Source organism: Trichechus manatus, unplaced genomic scaffold (genome assembly GCF_000243295.1).
Source record: "Trichechus manatus latirostris isolate Lorelei unplaced genomic scaffold, TriManLat1.0 scaffold00152, whole genome shotgun sequence".
Classification (NCBI taxonomy): Eukaryota; Metazoa; Chordata; class Mammalia; order Sirenia; family Trichechidae; genus Trichechus; species Trichechus manatus.
The window spans coordinates 4,026,892-4,046,470 of record NW_004444088.1 but is presented as its reverse complement, the minus strand read 5'-3'; the positions used below and the strand labels follow the sequence as shown (position 1 = coordinate 4,046,470).

The 19,579-nt window shown below is 43.9% G+C and overlaps 1 protein-coding gene across 1 annotated transcript in view; it reads right to left on the bottom strand.

The window, feature by feature from the left end:
* The window catches only part of ZNF704 (zinc finger protein 704), a 275,117-nt gene that overhangs the window by 65,474 nt on the left and 190,064 nt on the right, over positions 1-19,579 (bottom strand). The gene's annotated exons all lie outside the window — the stretch shown is intronic.

Sequence of the window (19,579 nt, the reverse complement as noted above, 5' to 3'; positions counted from 1 at the left end):
CACGTTAGTTTCCCATTAGATAGTTTGTACATAAAGTGCTCCATGACGTTGGTTGCATTTTCGACAATGTGTCAGCACTCTCCCCAACAAGGTTCCTGCCTTCGTGGACCTTATAGCCTAACGGAGAAAGGCGCACAGTTATCAGTAAACAAAAAGGAACATAATAATTTGATAGTGACAAGTGCCATTAAGGGCACAAACCAGTGGACGTAATAGGGACTCTTGAGTGGACTGCTCTTAAGGTGGCCAGGAAAAGTTTCTCTGAGGAGATGACATTGAGCTGACACGTGGAGAGAGAGGTGGCCTCAGTCACGATGAGCCAGAAAAAAACATTCCAAGCAGAAGAAACAGCACGGTAAAGGCAGGGCAGCAGGAAGGAGCTTGGGATTTGTGAAGAACAGGCCGAAAAGTGTGAGAAGTGGAGAGGGATGCAGAGCTGGTCATATGGGGTCCTGTAACAATGGGGGCTTTATTGTCAGGAAAACAAGAAGTCAGTGGAAGATGTAAGCAGGCCTCGTGACATGATATTTTTAAACAATTACCGGAGCTGCTACATGGAGAATAGGTTTCAGGGAAAGGAGATCATAAGCAGGGAATCCAGACAAACGGTGGCTCGTGCTAGAGTGGGGCCAGTGGAAAATGAACTGGCAGGCCTGGCTGATGCACTGGGTGTGGGAGATGAGCAAACAGGAGAAATCAAGGATGATGCCCAGATCTGTGGCTCGAGCAGGAAGTAGGAGCCATTTTCTGAGTTTGGGAGAGACTGGAGAAGAAATGTAATTAGGGGTGTTTAAATTGCAGGGCCCCCTTTTTTCATCCCACCATAACAGGTGAAAGATAGGTCATAGTAGTTACCATCTTGTTAAAGTGAAGAACCACGGGTAAGCGCTCATCGAGATGAAGGGGTTGCTCTAGTTCACGAATTTTAGCTAGAATAAAGATTCATAATGATAACGATGATTGTGAACTGGAGTCAGCTTGTTTGAGCTTATTTCAAGTTGAAATTGAGAGGCAAAAAATGTGTGTAGTACAGTGACATCATAAAAACGGTGCCACCTACCGAGAGATGAACACTCTCAAATTAGGAAAGAGTTGAAGAAGCACAACAGGGGATTAAGAAGCCGTACCCACAAATGAACTGTCTCTTTGACAAATGCGTGCTGAAAAAGCAACGAACTCTTAGAGATTCATCAAACTTCACAGCATCACTTCGCAACACAGTGGAAAAGAGATTCCTAGACGGGAGAAAGATCAAACAGTGCCCAAGATTTTGGGGACTGCTCAGTTAAGTTCACCACAAAGTTACAAAACTTACTACAAGTTAGGGCTCCATTGTCTACCATGATGCTGATTTTTAGCCATGTCTCTGCCAGAGAAAATATCACACCACTGCCAAGCAAAGTTTACTCTTTCTATCCAAGGTACCAAAAGATGGGAATCTTTGAAATTCTCTTCTATAATTCTCCTCAAAGCACCTTATGCTCTTTCTCAGCAAATTATTCCATCAAAAGACAAATTATTTTTTTCAGATTCTGGCAATTAAAAGCACTCCTATAACTCTGTAGACGTTTTCAAGACAATTTCATATACTTAGGGGGAAAACTACTCTTTCCTTTGGCATACTGTATAAGGATTTTACAGTATCCACAATGTGCAAGATCCCAGTACTTACTAAGGTGATGGCTGTTTCTTACAGAAACAGTGCCCCTTGAAATAGCACCAGGCAAAGAATTTAAAGCACCTTGATGGCTAACTCGCCCCATGTAGTCATGGTCACAGGGGGAAGGAGTAATGTGGGGCCCTCGAAGGAGAAATGCTTGCTATATAGACTTGGGTAAAGAGAAAAAGAAAGACCTTGTGGGGCCTAGGAGTTCCTCTGGCTGTTTGCCCTCCCCAGTGCCCAGCTGCCAGGATCATTCCACACCAGTTGGGGGCACACCTGAGCAGGCCACTTCCGTCATTTCTTCCAAGGTTGGATTGCAGGAGCTGACCGTCTTCTGTTTCTCTTATTAACAAAAAGTTTAAGAACCAAGATAAGACGCCCATGTACCTGGCAAAGGGAAATGGCATGACTTTGTATGGAGAATGTCTCCCCACGCCCAGCCCTGATTCCTAGAGGGACTTGCTATACAATCATGCCTTTTTCTTCTATATCTTGGTCTCAAGGGGCTTTGAAAAGAGGAATAAACAGTCATATAATCAGAGTGCTTTCATATTTGGATTTCCTTTAAGTTTCCCATTGGCATTACAGGTCACTAACAACCACCACAAAAGAATACATTGCTCATAACTCAGTTAATAACCTATGTTTCTCAGGGAGTACTTTTATTGTGCTACATGAACCATTACCAGATGATACAGACTTGTGCTGAGTTGTGTTTTTGTTTTTATCTTTGCTTAATTTCTTAATTACTGATTAATTGGTGCTGCAAATTCAGATCCTTATAATTAAACATGAAGAGATGATACACAAAGTAGAATCTGCTACACTTGGTGGAAACTGCTGCAAAGGCCTTCTGGTAGGTTTAGAGTTGTTGAGAATTAAACAAAAGTGATATTAAGTGATCTCTCTTAATTTGAAATTGAATTTGAAGTTACCGTGGAAAACTTTATCAATCATGTGTTTGCAAAAGGCTAAGATCCTTTCCAATCAGTCTTTCTTTCCAGACCTGCGTGAGTATTACAGAACTTGATCATACTTAGAATTACTTCATAAATGCTGTATTCTTACGCAAATAACCCGCACCTTCTACATTTGTTTGCCAACCGTGCTCTCCCCCTGCGATGTATTTTTGTAAGCACTGCTATGCCAATTATTTTTTACTAGTTGCTGTAAAAAAATTAGCATAGTGGGCTTATACCTTGCAGGGTGAGGGCGCAGTTGGCAAACAAAAGCAGAAGGTGCACGTTATTTGCATACAAATATGGTAATAGTAATTGTTGGTTTATCACTTTATACACTCTGTATGTGACTGGGCCCTCAAGTTGATTTGGCTTGGATGGATACAGAGGATTTCAAGATGGGAGAATCCAAGTCCTTGGCTTGCTAGGAAATTGCTCAGGAGTCTTATATGGAAAAAGGTATTGGGAAATGCGGGTGGACAGAGTCTAGGCCAGATCACAGAGTCCTGTGTGCCAGGCCAAGTGGTTTGTCAGAGAAGCCACTGAACATTCATGAACCTGGGAAAGAGGTGATTTACTCTGTATTTTAGGAATGTGTCAAAGTGGAAAATGTAATGGAAAAGGGGAGAAAGAGGTGATTTACTCTGTATTTTAGAAATGTGTCAAAGTGGAAAATGTAATGGAAAAGGGGAGAAAGTAAAGGCAGAGTATACAGTTATTTTTGTAGTCAAGTCTCAATTCAAATGCAAAATATTAGACTGAGACAACTATCCCTGTATGAACAGATACTATTCAGTCTGTGAGTACAGAACCTCTGTGATGTTTGCTAAGGATGGGTTATGGACTTCTCTCTGGGAGGGGTGGTAAGGGTAAATCCATGCTCTGCCATTTACTAGCTGACCTTGAATAAATTACTTAACCTCTCTGAGTCTCTGTTTCCTCATCTATAAGAGGAGGATAAACATAGGTTTGTTGAGAGGATTAATAACCTTTTCAGGACCGGAGGTATATACAGCCACCACTTACTCTGTACCTCTGGGGTTCATTGGGAAGCTACTGTCCCCACTGACAGCATGTGCTGTCAGCAGGCAGGGCCCCATATAACAGTTTGAAATGGAGAAAAGACAGGTGTATGCTGCAAATTACTGTTTTTACCGGGTATTGTATGAGGTGGTGGTACTAAATCATTGAATTTTTGGTAGGAAATGCATGAATTTTGAAGATTTTTTATTTGGTACACATAGGTACCTTTGGATTCTAGGGATAGAACTTGTGTTCACAGGTGGTACCTATATCTACCACTGGACTCCAAGGCTATCACTTGTGGAATGAGGCATAAAACAAAAAACATATTACCTACCAAAAATTCAGACACGCTCTGATTCAGCATGCCCTCCATTACTGAAAACACATAAAACCCGTTGCCGTCGAGCCAATTCCAACTCACAGAGACCCTAGAGGACAGAGTAGAACTGTCCCATAGGGTTTCCAAGAAGCAGCTGGTGGATTCGAACCGCCAACTTTTTGGTTAGCAGCCCATAGCTCTTCACCCCTGTGCCACCAGGGCTCCAAAAACCCATTGTACCAATAGAAAATTAAAAAGAAAAAATAATTGGGTCATGAAAGGGTTAAATGAGAAAATGTATGTGAAAACCAACAGAGTCTTGCCCACAGTGAGGTTTCCATGGATGTTAGCTATTAACCTTCCAACTCGTGACTCCGCTGATAACACGTGTCTCTCACAGAAACGTATTAGACAACTTCACTTGTTCCTCTCAGCACGAGCACTAGTTGCATTTCCTTTCCTTTCCTTTTTTTTTTGGTTATTTTTTCATAAAAAGCAAAACTATTATTATAACTTCCTGAAAGTTAGTTGGTAAGAGGCGGCACGGGCACACAGAGAAGCAGCTGCTGGCTCACTCACTGGAGCTTTAAGTTAGTGCTTTAACAAAGATACAGCTCATTACAGCACGGGTTGTTAGGACTACACCCCCTCCTCAATTAATCGACATAGTAGGTTCCAAAGACCAGGTTGTTATGCAAACATTGGCATTATGTGAAAATGGAGGATGACGACATCATTACATAACTGCCAAACCACTGAACATCACAGCCCAGCCAGGTTGGCACATAACCTAAACCATCACAGTCAGTGTTACTCTCACCTGGCGCCTCGGAGTTCATTACTGCCAGACATACGTCGTTAATGCGCAAAATAGCAGATTTTTTAGTATTGTCATAAATGTGAAATGTTGGACAACGAGATAGTCAATAAGTGAGGAATAGGTGTATTCACAAAGAGCCAAAGCCTAGAGCACCCTTTGGACTTTCATGTTTGAGTTTCTGCTTTCAATACTCACTCTTGGAGTACCTGCTATGTGCCCGGGGCTACGCTAGACACAGAATAGTGTACAGTCTCAAAGAAAATTTAGTGGAGCTCTGCCCTCCTGAGCTTTAGTCTAGTGGAGTCGCTAGCTACCATCGACTCGGTTCCAACTCATGGCGACTCACTGTGTGTGGAACCGTGCTCCCTAGGCTTTCGATGGGTGATTTTTTTCAGAAGTTGATCACCAGGCCTTTCTTCTGAGGTGCTTCTGGGTGGACTCCCATCTTTTGGTTAAGAGCTGAGCTTGTTAACTGTCTGCACGACCCAGGGACTCCAGTCTAATGGAGAACCAGACCTTATTCCAACACACACAAGGAACGTAAGATGACGTAAGTGATACATGCTAGGAAAGAGTGTTATGTGATTTGATGAGGACCTACCTACTCACTCCCTGCTAAAGGGAGAACGGTGTTGTGGTTGGAAGCAAGAATAGGCACTTCCTAGCTGAGGGGATGGGAAAGCTTCTAGGCAGCGGAAGAGCCCAGGAAAAGGCGCGTCTTCAAAAGGAACTGAAGGGCTGAACCTCGTGAGCTGGGAGAGGAGACAGCCCGGGTAGGGCCTCAGAAGTTCTGTACGGCTTTTAGTCCTTATTGTCAAGGCATGGGCAAGCACTGCTGTGTTTCAAGCGGAGTGGGGTTAAGCTGGGGTGATGCTATCAGATTTGCTTTCAAAAAGCTCTCGCTGGCTGCCGGGTGGAGACTGAGTTTCTCGGGTTTGACAACCGATCTTTTATTTGAGGAATTGATTGCTGGATGACTGCTACAGCAGGCTGCAGGATGACATCATCTGGGACATGAAGAGGCAATCATCGGCGCGGGAGCAGGTTCAGCGACACAGCTCCCAGGCCTGCGTCTCTTGCATGGAGAGGCTGGCCTGGCCCTGAGCGCTCAGCCGGGGCTGGTGCTTACAAGGCCAGCTGTTGTTTGGGCTGCAGGAAGCCTTTTTCTTCTTTTGAGTCACTTCTTGCCTGATCGTCCTGGGCCTGGAGGGGGCATACAACCATGGTCCCCCCCGCCCCGGCTACCCCCACCAGCTAAGAAATATTTTACACCCCAGAAAGTCATAAAAGACATTTACCTGCAATTAAAGTGCTGTAGTAACAAATGGAACTAAAAGTGAAAAACACATTCCTTAGATAAGCACTAATCCAGTTCCTTAGCAACTATAGAAATCTGCGGTCCAGACCAAGTTCAGTCGCTTTTAAGACTGTGCTAATCTTAAAACAAGGAATAAAGTCTGAAAATAAAAAGTCCACTAGGAAGACCACAGTAACAATTCTCAGTCCTGGAATTCTGGAAGAGCTTTTACTAGGAGTTTGGAAAACTGGATTCAGTAACTGTTACATGTAACTAAGCACAAAAGCTTGATTTCCCTTTTAAAGGAATCCTATAGCAAAAGTTGTGTTAACTCTTCTAATTTAATTTTAGCTACTGTTTCTTTTAAGGCTATAAGGAATATTAGGGAAACTGCCTCTTGCAATAAAGTATCTAGTGTACGTGATCAAACAAGGCAACCCAGATGGAAAAATGAGAGCAAACAGACCCTTTTTCATAGAGTAACACAGGCCAGTCCCTCTCAAACAACCTGTGGAAAAGGATCATTTTTATGAAATTTCCAATCTGTTGTACAAATACAATAAAAATGGCCAGTGAATGTTGCAGCAATGTCAAATTGCTATGCACATTTCTAAACTTCATGCTTTCAATTTCTGGACCTAGCTCATCGTGGACTGGTGACAAAGACTTTGCAGGCTAGCCCTGGCCCGTGGACCACACTTTGCCTGGAAAGACATTCAATCCTGCCCCTCTTTTTCCCACTCACTGTTCTGCTGCTCCTGGACCCTCCCACTGACTTCTCTCCCAGACTCTGTTGCTCTTCCTACTTTCACAAGTCCTTCTCCCCGTTTACTGTCCCCAGCTCTCCCTGAGGGTCACTCCTCCTCTCACTGGAGTGACTCACCCTGACACCCTCACTGAGGTCAGGTGGGGGGTCTTGGCCTTTTCCTTGCTTCCCCAAGGAGACCATTCCTCTTTACCCTCATGCCAAAACTCCTGGTCCTCAATGGAATAGAATTGAGAGTCCAGAAATAAACCCATACATCTGTGGTCAACTGACTTCAACAAGGGCGCTAAGTCCATTCCATGGGGAAAGAATAGTCTCTTCAGTAAATAGGACAACTGGATTTCCATCTGCAAAAGAATGAAACTGGACCCACCTCATACCATATATGAAAATTAACTTAAAATGGATCAAAGACTTAAATGTAAAGAACTAAAATCATAAAACTCTTAGAAGAAAACATTGGGGTAATGCTTTGGGATCTAGTTTTTGACAATGGATTCCTGGATATGATACCAAAAGAAACGAGCAACGGAAGACTGGACTTCATCAAAGGATTTTATCAACATTGTGAAGAGATAACATACAGGATGGACGAAAATATTTGGGAATCATGTATTGGATAAGGGTTTAATAACCAGAATATAAAAATAGTTACCACCACCCATTGTCACTTTGTCACACTGTGGTGGCCTGCATGTTGCTATGATGCTGGAAGCTACACCACCAATATTTCAAATACCAGCAGGGTTTCCCATGGTGGACAGATCTGGTCAGAGCTTCCAGATTAAGACAGACTGGGAAGAAAGGCCTGCAAATCTACTTCCAAAAATTAGCCAGTGAAAATCCTACGGGTCACAACACAATATTGTCCAATATAGTGCTGGAAGATGAGCTCCCTAGATTGGAAGACACTCAAAATATACAGTGGCTGTAATGGGAGATGTAAGCATACCGATCAATGATCATGAAGATGGCAGAGGACTGGGCAACATTTCGTTCTGTTGTACGTGTGGTCGCCATGAGTCAGAACCAATTCGACAGCAACTAACAACACCACAATTCAACCACAGAAAGGCAAACAACCCAATCAAAAAAATGGGTGAAGGACTTGAACAGACATTTTATCAACGAAGATATACAAGTGGCCAATTAGCCCATGAAAAGATGTTCAACATCATTAGGGAAATGCAAATCAAAACCACACTAAGTGACCGCTTCACCCCCGCTAGGATGGCTATCATCAGAAAAACAGAAAATAACAAGTGTTGGTGAGGATATGGAGAAATTGGAACCCTCATGCATTGCTGGTCGGACTGTAAAATGGTGTAGCCACTGTGGAAAACAGTTTGGCAGTTCCTCAAAAAGTTAAATGTAGAATTATCACGATTCAACAATTCCACACCAAGGCATATACCCAAAAGAACTGAAAGCAGGAATGCAAACAGATACTTTGTACATCAGTGTTGACTGCACCATTATTCACAATAGCCAAGAGATGGAAACAAATGTCCCTCAGCAGACAGATGTGGTACATACATACAATGGAATATTACTCAGCCATAAAGAGAAAGGAAGTAGTGATACATGCTACACTATGGGTGAACCTTGAAAACATTATGCGGAGTGAAATCAGTCAGTCACAAAAGGACAAAGATTGTATGAGCCCACCTGTATGAAATATCTAGAATAGGCAAATGCATAGAGACCAAAGTTTATCAGTGGTTACCAGGGGTGGGAGGGAGAGAGAAAGGGGGCGTTAATGCTCAAGGGGCACTGAGTTTCTGTTAAGGGTAACAGAAAAATCTGAAGATGCTTGGTGGTGATGGTTGTACAACATGGGAAGGTAATTAATGTCACTGAATTGCACTCATAAAAGAATGTTGCCATGGGAAATGTTTTGCTTATATATTTTTACCACCGTAAAACAAACAGAACTCCTGCTTCTTTGAGGCTCAGACCATGCAGTTACACTGCTATCTTTCTGTTTTTAGGCATCAACTCCATCGTTCCATCTGTAATCCCCTACCCTCATACTCATCAAATATTTTGGCACATGGATTACAATTTTATTTTTATCCTACCTGGAATTATGGTCCTAGGAGATGGATCAAAAGCATCTGACATCCTAACTTTTTATAATTTCCGTTCTCTTAGCCCCAACAATGTTCAGCAGTGATGAACTTGAGAGGAAAGGCATTGCAGTCAGTAGACTGGTTTAATCTCCAGCACCACCATTTACCAGTGGAATGATTTCAGGCAAATCTCACAGCCTTGTAAAGCTTCATATACCTCATCTGTAAATGGGAAAGATAATACCACCTTCCTCATAGGGTTTGGGAGAAATTACAGGAGATAATATATGTAAGATATCTGGCATATACTAAACACTCAATAAATGGTAATTATCGTTGAGTCCTTGAGTGGCACAAAGGATTAAGTACTCGACTACTAGGCAGAAGGTTGGTGGATGGAACCAACCCAGCAGTGCCTCAGAAGACAGTCCTGGTGATCTGCTTCTAAAAGGTCACAGCCTTGAAAATCCTGTGGACCAGCTCTACTCTGCAAACATGGGGTCACTCTGAGTCAGAATTGATTCAGCGACAACTAACAACGTTATTACTGTTCCAGGCGGTGTTACGTTCTGTCCTGTGTAGGGGCCATATGAGTCAGAACCAACTCCACGGCGTCTAACGACAACATAGGTAAGTTTACCCAGATTTGTTTCAGTGAACTATTCTTAAACTCTGGATTTTACAGAAAGTATTCAGAGGTGAAAATAATATGAAAACTGGAATTTGTTTTAATAAACTACAGCCTTCAATGCCCCCAACTCCAAAAGTGTGAGTTGGGGGTGATGAGATGAAATAAAATGGGCGAAATGTTGACAATTGCTGAAGCTAGGTGATGAGTATGGAGAAATTCATTAGACAGTTCTTTCTACTTTTGAGTATATTTGAAATTCCCATAATATAAATTAAAAGCAACAATACAACAAGAACAAACCCGAGTTTGGGCCATGACCTGTTGCTGCTCTACCCTAACTGTGAGGTCCCTTCTTGTTCTAGCTCTCACAGTAGCTCACTTTGCTGCTCCTGCTTGTCCATCTTCCAGACACAGCCAGTCTCTTAAACCCTCCTTTTCTAACAGGCCACCAGCTTGCTGCTACTTCTTCCCTGTCAGTCAGGAAAGTCCTGGGTGGTCACCTGGATTCTTCTTTCCAGCATTCTTCTTTCCAGCATCCTGAAATCCCCAGCCCTCCGAGCCTTTCCCTCCCTGCACCCAGAAGAACCAAACCCTGTTGAATCCTCCTGGCTGCTCCTTACTCTCTGCCTCATGGGCAGCCAAGTGCTCACAGAAAACATCAAGAGAGTGCTCACTGGATCCATCCTCACCTGTCCTTCACCTTGTCCCTGGTCAGCATCCTCTCTCATTTCCTTCCAGAATTATTCTGTGTCTTCACCTTTCTCTTCAAGACTCAACTCTTGCCAACCCAAACATGACATACTCCTACCTGTTACTTCATGGAAAAAACTGAGGCCTCTGGGCCTGGACTTCCTCACACTTTCCTCCCCTCTTCATTCTCAGAGGTGTGTTAAAAGTGTTGCTTTTCCTCTCTGAAGCTACTGCCTCCACCTATGCTATCTTCATCCTCCTCCAATAAGACCTTGCCCTACCTCTCTCCTGTTTCCACTAGCATTTCCTTCTCAGTTTACTAATATGCTTACGTTTTTCTCCCCACCTAAACTTCAGTACACTAAGCAGGAATGATCAGAAGTTAGGGGCAGAGACCTGAGAGTGGTTATAGAATACAGACAGAATTTTTAAGAAGGGTCAGGTTAACAGCATCAAAGGAAGTCGAGAGATGAAGCCAGGTAAGGACAGACAGGGTTTACCGGAATTAGCAACAAAGAAGTTGGCAGAGACATTAGCAGGAATGGAAGCTGGACTACTGTGGGTTGAGCAGTGAATGGGAACCAGGAGATAAGACACTGGAGGCAGTGAGTGTAAACAACTCTAAAGAAGCTTGGCCATGAAGGGAAGGAGAGTCTAGTTCCTCTGAGGGAGTTAGAGTGTTCTTGCTGGTTTTTTTTCTCACATGAAAGGAACTCTAACCAAAACCAAACACGTTGCCATCAAGTTGATTCCACCTCATGGTGAGCTCATGTGTGACAGAGTAGAATTGCTCCATGGGGTTTTCTTGGCTGTAACCTTTAAGGGAGCAGATTGCCAGGCCTTTCTTCTGCAGTGCCACTGGGTGAGTCTGAACCGCCAACCTTTAAGTCAGCAGATGAGCTCAAACCATTTGCGCCATCCAGGGACCTGAAAGGAACTCTAGCATATTTAATGCTGACAGCGAAGAGCAGGCAGAGATGAAGAGGCTGAAGAGACAGGAGAGAAGAGCTAATAAATGGATGCAGTCCTTACAGAGGCAGCAGGGAGTAGAATCCTGGGCTCCGATGGAATTAACTTTAGACAAAAGAGGGAACAACTATCCCCTATAACTGGAGTGAAGAACAACATGGCCTGGGTGCAGGCATATCTGTACATATGGGTTCTGTGATGATGTCTCTTTCTGGAGGTCTCTGCTCTTATTTTTTCCTCAGAAGCAGATACGTTTCTCTGTGAGGGGTGGGTAAGGGGACTTTGGAGTACTGAAGGGCTGAAATCACTGTCACAGGTAATGGGAGAGAAAACTGAGTGGGACACCAGGTCTTTCAGGCAGCAGTGAGGGCTCAGCTGGGGCTGGAAACCTTGATGCTGTAGTGAATGACGGGCATGGAGGGAAGTCTGATGGCTGTGCCCAGAAGCCTGGGAGCATGTGAGGGCCGACTGCTGGACTAATACCACGCTGGGTCCACCAGGTGGGTTCAATGAATAAGAGCACAAGAAAGCAGAAAGTAGTGGTGAAAAATGTTTGGAGAGACAGTAGTAGGTTCTTGGCTAGATTAGGAAGCAAGTGAAGGCTAGAGGGGCCTGAAAGATGGGGGAACAAATTAGAGATCCTGATGAGGTCAAGAAACAGGTGTAAGCCAAAGAAAACCAAACCCGTTGCCGTAGAGTCTATCAAGACTCCTAGCGACCCTACAGGACAGGGTAGAACTTCCCCATAGGGTTTCCAAGGAGCGGCTGGTAGATTTGAACCGCCGACCTTTTGGTTAGCAGCTGAACTCTTAACCACTATGCCACCAGGGCTCCAAGAAACAGGTGTAGTAGAAGTAAAAGAGCTGGAAGGACAAAAAGTTATGAGCAGGAGAGGGATACTGGAGATCCGGATTTCATACACAGAAGAAGTCTGGGAGATGGCAAGGGGCAAGGTGTGGCCGCAGCAGTAGAGGTGATCACTGGACCACAGATGGGGAGGCTGGCTACTGGATGGTCACTGATGTCACCCAGGACAGTGGCAGAACTCGAGATGTGGAGAAGAAAACTGCTGGGATAGCTCAAGCCTTTACCAGAGGGTGAGAGAGACCAGGATGCGAACAGCGTCAAGAATGGGTAGAAGCGGAACAAGCCCCAGAGACGCAGGGGATTAGCACAAGAGTGGAAGGCTGAGGAAAGAGCAGTGGGGAAATGGAACCACGCATTCTTGGGTGGTTCCTCATTGCCTTCAGGATAAGGTTCAAACTCCTCTGCAGGAAACACCTGGCCTCCTGGATCTGATGCCTGCCCACCTCACCCCCATTTCAGCACAAGGACACTGCCCTGTGGCTCTCCTGACTGTGGCGATTCTGCATCAGAAGACACACTTCTCCCCTCCACCACCAGTTTCTGTGGATCCACTCCAACTCATGGCGACCCCGTATGTCAGAATAGAACTGTGCTCCTCAGGGTTTCCAATGGCTGATTTTTTGGAAGTAGAGTGCCAGGCCTTTCTTCTGAGGTGCCTCTGGGTGGACCCCAACCTTTCAGTTAGCAGCCAAGCATGCTAACCATTTTCACCATCCAGGAACTACATACCTTTGTGCCGACTCTACCCCATGCTTGGACAGCTTCCTCCTCTTCCCACCTGACCTACTCTGACTCATCCTTCCATAGTCAGCTCAGTCTTGCTCATGGGAAGCTTCCCGACACCCTCCCATCTGTGTCCCCCGCCTCTACTCTGCTGTTTGGATTGCTTATGGGCCCCCCTTGTCTCCCCCTGGTCTCCCAGGTCTGGGTCCTCATCTCTGTATTCCCAGGTCTAGCACAAAACCTTGCTTAGGGTAAGTTCTTCGTGAATGTTTTTTGGACAGATAAGCATTAAATAATGAAGGTGGCAGGGGAAGAACAGAAAGCAAATCTGAACAGCTTCTCCTGCAGTGGTTCTCTGCTCTCGCGGCCTCAGCTTATTAGGCTTGGCAGCTTCTTCAGTTCCCCTTGTGGGAACCAATTCCTCAAAAAGTCAGCGATTAAATAAATCATGCACATGAGTATTTTTTTACTGGCCTTAAAAAATGTTGGCCTGCCCATGCAAAATTGATTTTGTTCCAGTGTCTGTGGAAATTCTTCTCTATTCACAAAGGCTCACAGACTGGTCACTGAACTCTAGAATGTCAGCAATAACAACATTATTAAATAATAAGTTTCAAATCCCCTGAAAACAATTGTGTGTGATTAGATGGATTTCTTGATGTGAGCAGGCTGAGAAGCACAGCTCAGGGAAGAATTGTCAATATCCCTAGATGGCCTTTTCGCTTTGTAGGTTTGGAGCTTTTGATTACAGCCAACATACTCTCCCGGGAGTCTCGGGAGGGCCTTAAATCTCTTCAACGCCAAGCCCAGCGTGCGCACGTGAGCGCCCTCTTCTGGGGCAGCTACTTAGGCTGTACGTGAGGAAAAAGACCAAAGGGGAACACGCCACATTCGTTAAGTGCTTTTGATAGTGTGTCTGTCTCTGTATCTGTGCACACATCCGTGTGTTTGTATCTGTGCACACATCTGGGTGTGTCTGCACACATCTGTGTGTGTTTGTGTCTGTGCACACATCTGGGTGAGTGTGTCTGCACACATCTGTGTGAGTGTTTGTGTGTGTGTCTATCTCCATGTGTGTCCGGGTCTCTGTTTCTATTGCTGCGTGCCGTCGAGTCAATTCCAACTCATAGCGATCCCGTGTGAGAGTAGGCTGTAATCTTTATGGGAGCAGATGGCCAGGTCTCTTCCCCTGTGGAGCTGCTGGGCAGGTTTGAACTACCAACCTTTCTTTCGGTTAGCAACAGAGTGCTTACACATCGTACCACCAGGGCTCCTGTGTGCGTCTGTGTCTGTGCACACGTCTCTGTGAGTGTATGTGTTTCTCTGTGCAGGGGGTAGGAGATGAAGGGAGTGGGGGTGACTGTAGCCTGGACCTTGGCTTTTGCCCAGGGGTAGCGAGCCTCTTTCTTCTTCCTGGCTGTCTGGGACGGCAAAGTCCTTGCTTCTCTCTACCCTGCTAAGCATCTGCCTACTGCCCAGCAACAGCCAAAGCGAGGTCATCGAAATGTCTGGGCTGCATCTGGCCAGGCGACTGTCTGTCCAGGCTGTCTGCCAGTCAGTCCCAGAGTCTTGGGGAGCAATGTGGTCTGACTGCAGGGGCAGTGAGCCCAGGCTAATGGGGCTGATGTGCTCTGTGTCATTTAGGGAGTGTGTAGCTTAACAGTCTGCCTGATAAATGTTCACAGTTACCCTCAAGGAGAAAACTGTAATCAAAATTGCATCTCTCACTCCTACATTGCTGTCCAAGTCAGATCATTCCAGACTTATTGGTGGGGTTAATTATGTCACTGCTTGGAGCCCTCAAATCCATTTTAAACCTCAATAATATGAAGAACTGCCAGCTACATTTTATGGTGATAATAGTTATTTCATAAGGATTTGTTGGAGAAAACAAATTCAGTGTTTTCTGCTTTGCCAGTGTAAGAAAAATAAGATATTTTCTCCCTAGATTAAAAAAAAAAAAAAAAAAAAAGTTAAAGAAATTCTTTCCTGCTGAGTCTCTTACCTGCAACAGTAACATTATTATGTTGGCAACAGACCCAAACATGGGTGAGGAGTTACAGTTGTATCTGTTTTCCCTTTTGGTCCCAAACCAGCCACCCCTAACAGGTGTTTCTCAGGAGCAAGAAGGGGAGATGCCTTGCCCCCGGATAAAGAGCTACAGAGGCCATTAGTGCAGTCTATTGCAAACATCTGAAGGGAGGGCCCTGCTCACCTCTCAAGTCGGGCAGAGGAGAACTGTCAGATTCGGGTCAGGTGGGTTAATTCTCTCACATGCTCTAGGCTGCAACGGAATTTGGAACTTTTTACTGTATCTTTTTATCTTTTAATTTTGGCTTATTTCATGTCCAACCTGTCTGGGACCTGCCTGCAGATCTTAGCCACTTCTGGATACATCCATGTCAGGACGGATGCCTCCACTGTTTTATGCTGTGATGAGGGGGCCAAGCTGGTAAGTGATGTAGACTGAATTAATCCCCTTTAAACCACTTAATATGGTTAAGAGCTTGGCTGCTAACCCAAAGGTCAGCAGTTCAAACCTACCAGCTGCTCCGTGGGAGAAAAGATATGGCAGTCTGCTTCCATAAAGATTTACAGCTTAGGAAACCCTGTGGGGGCAGTTCTGCTCTATCACATGCGGTCAGAATCGACTAGACGCAACGGCAAACCACTTAATGAACAAGGAAAACAGAAAAGAAGAATTGATGCATTCGAACTGTAGTGTGGGCGAACAATACTGAATGTATTGTGGACTGCCAAAAGAACAAACAAATCAGTTATAGAAGAAATACAACCAGGAAGTTCCTTAGAAGCAAGGATGGTGAGACTCTGAAATGCTTATTTTGGACACATCATCAGCAAAGACCAATCGCTAGAAAACGACATCATTCTTTGTAAGTGGAGGATCAACAAACCTTCAGTGAGAGGGCTGACAACAATCACCACCACAACAGACTCAAACATACAAATGGTCGTGAGGATGGCACAGGACCAGACAACGTTTTGTTCTTTTACACGTAAAGTCACTGTGAGTTGGAGCTAACTCGATGGCAGCTAATAAGCTGCTTAAATTCTGGATTTGGCTTTAAAAAAAAAAAAATACAGCAATTCAGATAATTGCATGTTCTGCCTGGGGTCTTACAAGTGGCCATCCAAGGCACAACAATTGGTCTCTATAAGCCTGGAACAACAGAGGAAGAAGGAGGGTCAGGAATAAGAGTTGGATATGGAACGTGTGGTTGATGGTCTCCATGAACAACTGCCTCCTTTGATATGAGACCAGAAGAACTGGATGGTGCCTGGCTACCATTACTGAATGTTTTGATCAAAGATTCCATAGAAGAATCCTGATCAAAAGGGGGAAAATGCAGAATAGGATTTCAAATTCTCATGGACTACAGACTTCCTGGAGCCATGAAGGTTGGACGAACCCCTGGAACTGTTGCCCTGAGATAATCTTTAAACTTTAAACCAAAAATATACCCTGAAATATTCTTAAAACCAAAGAATACTAGCTTAGCTAGTAAAAAATGTCTGCCTTGAGCATTATGCTCTTTTAAGAACTATATGGGATCAAATTGACAACAACAACTCAAAAGGTTAGATAGGAACCTTGGGGGACAGTGAATTTTTAATGGGGGAGGAACAACTCAGAAAAGGAGGGTGACAATGGTTGTACAACTCGAAGAAAGTAATCCATGTCACTAAACGGTACACGCAGAAACTGTTGAACTGGCGTCTGTTTTGCTGTGTATATTCTCAACAACGATAAATAAAATTATATATAAAAAACTACGTCTTCTTTCTAATAATGCAGCTTAATATTTATTGAGCATTTATGATGCTACATACTTTAAATAGGATACTTTAAGATGCCACAAGAAGGTTGATATTACTGTGCCATTTTACAAATGACAACACTGTGGTAACTTTCTAAGTCAGTCCGGCCTGCTCTAGTCCAGTGGCCCAATGGGGTGTTCATACCACACATTAATGTTGTTTTCATAACAGTCTGTTGTTTTTAATTTAGGGCATACATGTGGTTCTTTATAATTATATATATATGTATAAATTAAATGTAACTCATTTTAATTTCCCGTTTTATTTTTCCTGAACTACAAAAACAACAGCAGCAGCAACACGGACCCCTGGCTGCGTAGTGGTTAAGAGCCCGAGTCGCTCCTTGGAAACCCTATGGGCAGGTCTACTCTGTCCTGTAGGGTCACTATGAGCTGGAACTGACTCGATGGCACCTAACAATAAACACATTAAAAATTATCTTATAATGAAAATAATCCCTTTTATACATATGGGTTATTTCATATTAATGAGAATATAACAAAAATCAAGCTGACAAAAAATGGATTAAATTACAGGCCAATTATTCATATTTATTCATATTACAAAGCAGCGTTTTGCTTTCAAAAGGATTCTCTGTGGGTTTTCTTTAAATACAATTCTTCTAACATGCTTAAAATATTTAGAATTATTAACATTTTAATTCAACTCATATGCCCAACTCCAACCCCTATACCAATACCTGTTTTATGCTGTTTGGTTGAGCCATATGAAATTACTGATATTCACTCATTTTTTTTTAATCTGCAAAAGCGGCAATTTCATATGGCCCAACACGATGTTTGGGTTTATTCTAATATTTTTCTTTACTTTCACAGGCTAGAAGTGAACCAGTGTATCCTCATGTTAAGTCAGCTGTCTCAGGTCAGTGAGCCAGACAGTGGTTCTCTTTCCTAAGGTGTGTATCGTGGAGTTACCTTTTATTGGGGATAATCTACTATTAATATAATTCAAGCCGGCCTCAATTTAATAATACCTACTATGTGCCAAGTATTGCTTTAGGCCGAATTCCTTGCCCCACAACTTGTCAACAATCTATACGAGGCACTTGGAACGTCCAGATCCTTGGGAAGAGTTGGGCATTCTGTATTGCTCTCTGGGCGATTCTCATACATACCCAACGTTACTAAACTTTCGCTTCCTGGATTCTTTCATTTATATTTTAACCACGTTACTGATGTAAGTTTCCATCAATTCAAACAGCTATTATGTGACAACAAATCAATCTGGATCTTCAGTGTAGGTATCATTCTTTAAATTTGTTCATAACAACAAACATATCAAACCAAAAAACCAAACCTATTGCCGTCGAGTTGATTATGACTCAGAACGACCCTATAGCGCAGAGTAGAACCTTATAGGGCTTCCAAGGCGCAGATGGTGGACTTGAACTGTCAACCTTTTGGTCAGCAGCTGAGCTCTTAACCAAGGGGCCACCAGGGCTCCCAACAACAAACATAAGCACTACGAAATCAAACCTGTTTATTTAACATCCAAAGGCTGAACGATTACAGATTCAGCCTCCTATACTCTGTGCACAAGACTTCAGAAAGCAACGTGACTTCTGCAAAGGAACAAGCAGACGAATCTGATACAGTCAGAAACACAATGCACAGGTTACTGCTGGGCATAACAACAGATCAGTAACACGGCGGGTGGCGACCGGCCAGGGCATATCCAGTTTCCTGTAAGAACAGGTGGATGAATACAGGTTAGCAATGCCCAGCAGGGCTTAGGCTCAGGCCAAGTGCAGTCTACAGCGCAGGGAAGGCAAAGCATCAAGACTATTATTTCACATTTCTTTTAAAAACAATATAAACGGCTTATAAACCTAGGATGTTGAAAGTGATATTTAATGTAAACAGCATCACTGAAAACAACTGTGTAGCCATGAGGTATAAATAGCAATTTCCACCTGTTGGTGATTTTTCACTGTTCGTCACACTAGTGCGGCGTCAGATTACAGGGGCACTTAGTGTAATGGCACATCGATTAAACTATGCTGGAATTACCCATTCGATGTATCAATGCTATGCTATTATGAGGTTGTAAATATTTCACATGCAAATCAGCCACTATTAGTCAACAGCACCGCAGTAACCTCTGTCTCCTTTCGTTTTTTCCTTAATCATTAGGAGGCTTAGGAAAGTGCCTTTCCACAGACTTGAAATGAACCCATGAGTTTATAATAAGGAATTAACAAGCATACCGACTATAGTCTGGATTTGAAACTTGATGGGAAAATAATCTAATTAAAATAATTACAAAAATATGGAGGAAAAAAGGCGTTTTTTTTTTTTTTTAAGTACGACCTGTCGTTCTTTTGTGTGCTGTGTGTCATTTCTAGAAAGGGTCTGCTAGCATAGCAGAAATAAGCACCTGCTTTCCTTTGTAGGAAGGTAAAACTTCTGAAGTTCAGAGAGGTACTACTAACTGCTGTGTCCGTATGAGCCCTCCAGGAAGCAGACACCATGATGGAATTGGCTGTGCAAGAGAATTACCGGGAAGACACCTGTGGAGGGCAATGTGGGTGGAGCACCAGAAGGCAGGGAGAGCCTGCAGCTGCCCTGCAGGTCTGATGCCTGTGAGAAAGGAGAAAGGAAGGATGACATGGGCCGGTTCTGAGAAAGTGTCAGCCCGAGCTGCTGGGGAGCTCTGAGCAACACTGCCCCCTAGAAGAACCCAGTGGCGGCAGAATGGCCTGGCTCTGGCACTGCACTGAAGTAAGTGACTGATGGGAGGCCCCAGCAAGCACGGCCTTGGGGGCCACCTCGGAACTGAAGGTGGGCAGCAGGCTCTCTTGAAGAGGTCCGAGTGGTGTGCACGCCCATGCCCACCACAAGTGTTAGTCCTTTTGGTGATTATGCGATTCAATGTGGGATCTCATTTCTTTCAGGAAAACTTCAAAAATCCCCAGGC